Source organism: Peromyscus californicus, unplaced genomic scaffold (genome assembly GCF_007827085.1).
Source record: "Peromyscus californicus insignis strain IS unplaced genomic scaffold, ASM782708v3 Scaffold_15__1_contigs__length_86483966, whole genome shotgun sequence".
Taxonomy (NCBI): Eukaryota; Metazoa; Chordata; class Mammalia; order Rodentia; family Cricetidae; genus Peromyscus; species Peromyscus californicus.
The window spans coordinates 81,512,811-81,519,828 of NW_026294447.1; positions in this window are offsets into that span (position 1 = coordinate 81,512,811).

A 7,018-nucleotide genomic window follows, 5' to 3' on the forward strand; every position below is an offset into this window, starting at 1 on the left:
TTTTCTATCTGTTTATCTCCACATTCTAAATCCTTCTATCTAATATTTCCTGCTACTCTCACTCAAGAAAACTCTGGGGAACTGTGGGATTGATGGGTAAACATCCCGCAGAATGGCACCATGAACAGAAACTAAAGACAAATGAACAGGGGCTAAAGACAAAGGAAAATAACAGTAATATTTAGTTTTATTACAGAGTTTTTGGTGAGAGGAAGGCACTGCCAGTTGAAGTGGCCGGTTCAGTGTTGAAGTGAAAGAGAAATTAATAAGGTCAAGGAGTTTTATCCCCGAGAGAAAAGGAAAAACTGACTAGAAGGATGTTCGATGCTGCAGCGCAAAAATCTCTTCTATCAAGATTTCTATCTTTTGCCTCTTTCTTAATTTCTATCTACAAAAAATAACTGTAAGGTATAGTGTAGTAATATAGTGTAGGAAAAACTTAGAAGTGTAAAATCGTGTAAAAAAATTAAGATAGGCAACTAGACAGAAAAACTCTTCAATTTTCTAACTTTGGGGGCTATGAACACAAACTGGGGGGGATCTTTCTTTGAGCTTTACAGGTAGTAAAAAAAAAGCACTTCTTTGAGCTTATGGGGCAGAAAAAAAGTTTCCAATGGAAGCTTTTGGCCTGGAGACAGCTAAAATACTAAGTCTAAGCGGCAGGAGAAAATGATTTCTCCCTGAGGCAAAAATTCAGGTGTAAGAAGCCAAAAAGTTTAAAGTTCATAAGTTTTGGGAAAAGTTGGTCTTTCTCTCTCTTGGGAACTATGGGGTTGGTGGATAAACACCCTGCACTGGCCTGGAAGCCAAGAGTGGAGCCCTATAATTTGCTTCTTAAGCATGCTTCTTCTGCTTCTAAGAGATCCTGAAGTTGGAGAGCTGCTAACCCAGGCAACAGCAGCTAGTTACAGGGACCAAAACTGCCCGAAGACTTGGAATTTCTTAGCCAGCAGTTTCTGCCTTGGTATTTTCTACAATGGAGAGACACTAAATTCTGATTCAGCCACCAGGAAACAAATCTTATACTAAAACAAAAAACAAACAAAAACTTCTCAATGAATGGCTCTGATGCCTAAAGAATCCACTTAAAAAACAAAGTCCAGGGCCAGGGGTGGAGGTCCCAATCACCATGCAGAGGTCCCCACTTCTGAATACAATCGCCAAGGGAGTTAGATCTTACAAATTTGGGAGTAGACAGGTCCATTTATGGACATGGTTGGTTGATTTTCTTCCAGTGAGGTAACATCAGTTCTCTGTCAAATCCTATTTTAGCTAAAATAAGAAACAACTTTTCAAAGCTGTGACTCATTTAAGGAGTAATGCGCAAATAAGAGGCTTCAAAGGTGTCTGAACACACAGCATGCACTTTGAGTCTTTTTCTACTTGGCTCAAGAGAGCGCTAAGTAACTGTAGAGGGAAACGGGAGTTTCAAAACACTAATTTGCAATATTAACCTATTTCAAACTAGAAGAAAATGCGTGGTCTGTGAATTCATTCCCTTATTTCATTCTTCTTAGGTCTGGCTTCTAAATCTTTTATCTCCACCTCTGAACCTCATGGCCCACCTCTCCCTGGCCCAGTTTCTCCCTGTACTTCATTCCAATTAAAAAGAACCTCAAACGATGGTAAAAACTTGCCCTCAGATCACGGCCTCCTAATTGCCAGATTCGAAGGATAAAATGTCACTGTTATCACTTTTTACTGCTACTGGTGGTGCTATTCTTTGAAATTGCATTCCTTCAACTCTGTAATGCTTTTTTCTAAACTTCCAAACTTAAATATAATGATCAACAGGTACCCTCCAAACTCTGTAGAACCCCTTAAATTTGGTGATCAACAGGTACCCTCCAACCTCTGGAGAACCCCTTAAATTTGGTGATCAGCAGGTACCCTCCAACCTCTGGAGAACCCCTTAAATTTGGTGATCAACAGGTACCCTCCAACCTCTGGAGAACCCCTTAAATTTGGTGATCAACAGGTACCTTCCAACCTCTGGAGAACCCCTTAAATTTGGTGATCAGCAGGTACCCTCCAACCTCTGGAGAACCCCTTAAATTTGGTGATCAGCAGGTACCTTCCAACCTCTGGAGAACCCCTTAAATTTGCTACCCCAGCCTGTCCACTCCCTTTGTACTCCTCTCCTGCTCTCAAAATTAAAGCAACTCTTGGCAATACTTAGGCAACATTCTCTGAGGTTTTGACTTGTGTGGTGGTTTGTTAAGAGCCGGGCCAGTCTGGGACTTCCCCCGAGGCCCTGGCATATGGAAAAGGAACTCAATTTCTTGTCTAAAACCAGGTACATGCTTAGCAAAGCTGGTGACAACCTGGGGCCTGGGCCTTGGGGGAGCTAAGGTTTCAGATCCTGGGGACTTGATTTTTTCCCCCTCCTTGAAGGGCCGTGATTATTAGTCCCGAGGCTTGGCCTCTGACACACTTGAGAGACCCTGTGTCCCCCTTGTGTAACACTGAAAAGCTTCCTCCTGACTCTGTCTAGTATGCCCCCTGCAAACAGTATGTAAGTAAGATTCTGTGCTTCTTAATAAACTTGCTTGGCATAAGACACAGCTTATGCCAGGTGGTAGTGGTGCACACCTTTAATCCCAGCACTCGGGAGGCAGAGGCAGGTGGATCTCAGTGAGTTCGAGGCCAGCCTGGTCTACAGAGTTAGTTCTAGGACAGCCAGGGCTGTTACCCAAAAAACTCTGTCTTGAAAAACAAAAACAAGGGGCTAGAGAGATAACTTAGTGGTTAAGAGCACTGGCTGCTCTTCCAAAGGTCCTGAGTTCAATTCCCAGCAACCACATAAGGGCTCACAACTGTCTGTAATGGGATCTGGTGCCCTCTTCTGGCCTGCAGGCAGAACACTGTATACATAATTAATAAATCTTTAAAAAAAAAAAAAAAGATGCAGCTTATGTAAGACCTCCCAACTCCAGCTTCCCAATATTCTTCTTTTCCTCTCATCTGCTGGTCCTCCCTTTCAGGAACCTGTCCCTGAAAAAAGACCTGATGGTCCAGGTCAGTGGTTAGAAGTGTAGGTGTTGCAGCCAGACTTGGCCTCCCCACTCTCCAGCATGATCCCAGACAAGTCACATAACACCCAGGTGGTACTTTTCCTTCCTCTTCTGATAAACTACTACCTACCATGACTTCTGGGACTAGCAGTGTGACAGAGCAGATGAGAAAAGATTTGTTTTATTTATGTGTATGAGTGTTCACCTGAATGTTGTTAGTGCACCACATGCATGCAGTACCCAAGGAGGCCAGAAGAGGGCATTGGATCCCCAGGGCTGCGATTTGGTTACTAGGCATGGAGGCTGAGTCCTCCACAAGAGCAGAAAGTGCTCTTAACTGCTGAGCCTGCTCTCCTGCCCCAGATCTAATACTTTTAAAGGCCTCTCTTTGTATGAAATCCTCAAATAATTAATAAAAATATTTTAAAGGAAAAGAAGGTTGAAAAATAGTAAAAGTCTTCTTATACCTCTGGGATAAATGACTACAGAAGTAAACGTGCATGGTGTCCTGTGCTAGATAGAAAGTGGGAGAATTTCCAAAGGAAAAAAGAAAACACTGAGCTGAAACCAGAACAGGCAATACACAAGTGGGGCAGAGACCAAGGAAGCATTCATCTGTGAACTGCTGCAAGTGAGATCCAGTCAGGAGACAGACACAGGGAGAGACTTTGAAAGTCCCAAAATAATAGTATTTCTGCTGTACAGTGAACACAGATATCAACCCTTTCTAAAGGAAAGCATTAATAAGGCCCCAGCACTCAGGTCAAGAAAATCTGAGCTCCCATTAGAAACCACGAGTGAGACCAACATGGCTGACTTGCTGAATTTCAGATACTGCAATGATTAGAAACAGGAGGTAAAATAACGCTTGAATCTTTTAACGAAGTATAGAAAAATGGATCAAAGAATACTATCAAAAACATCTCAGCATTAACAATAAAGCTCTCAAAAAATGAAAAGAAATAAAAGCAAAAATTAAAATATAAATAAGAATTAAAGTAAAAATGTAAGTGCATAGAAAGAAGTATGCCCCTGCCTGGACCTGGCCCCTCCTTCTGGTGCCACAGTTCTGGGCTTAACAAGCTCTTACTGGATACCCACATCTGCCTTGTTTCATTTCCTGTGGTTGCCCAGACTGTAGAAATGGGCTGGACTCCTCTGTTCATTTTATTAAATGTTAATATGGGGGCGGGGGTGTGTGTGTGTGAGATAATATACCAAAGAATAAAAGAAAATGAAATCCTGACAATATAGCCCTGAGGAGTCATTCCAGTTTCATTTTCCTCTCTGAAGCAATTAAACCCTAATTACACAGACCCAGAAACATTACGGAGAGATTTGTTCTAGCTCCTAAAGACTACAGTCGTGAGAGTAAATCATATTCGCAAATCTAAGAAAATCTGTCCAAAGCATAATAGAGTTATTCACCGGGAGCGTGATAATTTGATGTTTTGTTATATACCGGAGACAAATTAAATCTTTCGATTGTTTGCTCGGTTCGTATCAAGTTGCAAACACGATTGTTTTCTAGAGATACGGCCTTTAAAAAAAGACAGGGTATTTCATTTTTGAATACAATACAAAGTTTCTTCTCAGCACTGCTGGTGGAAGGGAAACACTGGAAGTTTCCAAAGAGAATACATCCAGTTTACTGTCTAATTGCAGATACTTACGAAGGGCAGCAATATACCAATTATGCTGCAGGAAACTAAGATATATCAACCATCCAAAACCTTTAACAAAGAGTGAGCAATTTCTGAAGCTTTAGCCAAACTCACGTCACTTAAAAATACATTTACCATAAAAAAAGTTCATGTTTAATACATCACTTCCTGCTGCTCTGATAAAGACCATGACCAAAAGCAACTTGGGAGGAGAGGGTCTGTTTATTTCACCTTAAAGCTCGTCCTCGTTCTCTGGCAACTAGCACAGTTAGAAGTCCAGATGAGAAATCTCTGAAAAGAGCCATAAGGGACAGTGCCCCAAAGCTGAGTACAAATTGTCATCTCTGGGGCACCACACAAAGCAACTTCGTGATTCTAGGGCTAGTCAGTGGCTGGAAGTCATAAAGTACTGAGCAGAGTTCTCAGGAGCCTCCCACTCATGGGGCTCCTGAGTTCAAAGTTCAAGTCCTGTAAGGGTATATTCATATGACAAATACTTTATGTGATCCAGGAAAAGTGCTGTACTTCAAAAACAAACTTTAAAAGTACCAACAAGGCGGGGTGTGGTGGCGCTCGCCTTTAATCCCAGCACTGGAAACAGCCGTAGGTGAATCTCTGTGAGTTTCAGGTTAGCCTGTTCTACATAGCAAGTTCCATCTTCCAACAGCAAGAGCTACATAGAGGGACCCTGTCTCAACCCCCTCCTCTACCCCGCCCCTAATATATAAAAAATGGTTAGAGAAGGTGACAGATGCGTTATTGCAATGAAGACAGAAACCCATAAAGAAATCAAGGAGAAATTTCAGAACTACAAATTAAGTTATTGGAGAAAATCAAAAGCAGAGTGAATACAAGAGTAGGAAAGAACATGAACACAAATCAAAAGGCACTCTGGAGCACAGGACTGTATTATTGGAGGAGACAAAATATAAGCTGTGAGACAATCCTAACTAATAACAGATGTAACTGAAGTCCCAGAAAGAGAAGCCAGTGAGGCCAGTGCAGTATGCATCACGGGTTAGAAAAATCAACCACACCAGACATCATCAACTTGCTGAGTAACAGTAACAACAAACTAGATTACAGGCAGAGAGGAAGTGGTGAAACTCTTGGTAAAGCATGTGCTTAGCATATGCAAGGCCATGGGTTCGGTTCCCAGCACCAAAATACAACACAGCCAAATAAAAGGATTACAGTACACAAGAGAACCGGAGGAATGGATTCCAATTTCCCACCAGATGATGGGATGGAAAAATCTTACAGGTGCTGACCGTAAGGAGAAAAAAAAAAAAGCTGTCTAGCTAGATTTCTAAATCCTATAGAAATACCATTCAGTAATGAGGATGAAAGATATTTTTCAGACAAAGAAAATATGATAGAACTGGTCTGCAACAGTACTGAGCTTCAAAAAACATTTTCTTCAGATTGAAGAACCATCCAGATATAAGCATGGCTTTCACAAAGAAATAAAGAGCCATGGATATGGTTTACATGTGAATAAACACAGAACTGTTTGTCAAAAACAGGAATAGTTAGACTGGGTGGCAGTCTCTCATCCCACCTATTCAGGAAGCTGAGACAGGAAGCTCCGAGACCTGTCTGGGCTACACAGTAAATTCCAAGTCCAGCATGTGAAACTTAGTGAGTAGAATAAAGGACTGGAGTGGAGGAACCCAGCCTAAGACTGAGTTACAGTATATACAGCCCCAAATTATTACAGATGGCATATATTAAATGCCGGGGGTACAGTGTAATGCCAGAGCAAACCCAGACTGCCCAGAGTGGATGTTCTTCACCGCTGTGCAGTGTGGCTGTCTGTGAAGGGAATGTCTTTGTCCCTCCTTGATTACATCATGATTGCAGGGGGATATCTTGAGACTCTAAATGCCTGCCCATTCACCTTTTCTGAGGAAAGCTGCCACAGAGGGGTCCTTTCTGTCATCTGTTGTGCCCGATGGTACATGGGTCAAAACTGATGGTACCAGGGATCTCTATCCTAGTTAAGAGCATCATTTGATGTTAAGGAGGTCTGTAGTTATTTTCCAAGTCCCTGAGGAAGCTGTGTCTTTGATGGGGTCCCTTACTTACTTAGTCGTATTCTTTCAGTAAGCTCCTAGCATTTAACAGAGTGGGAGGATGCTTTTGTTTCTTCCAACTGAAAAGAGCCTGCTCAAACGTTAAAAATTCAGACCTGTAATACACAGCACAGTAAAATGAATAATTCAGGCATTTAAAAATATCACATAAAAGAGATTATACAACCTCAAGTCTGGGCTTTGACATTTACGTTAACACAGAGAATAAGAAAAATGTGCAATGAAAATTACTACATAGTCGTTC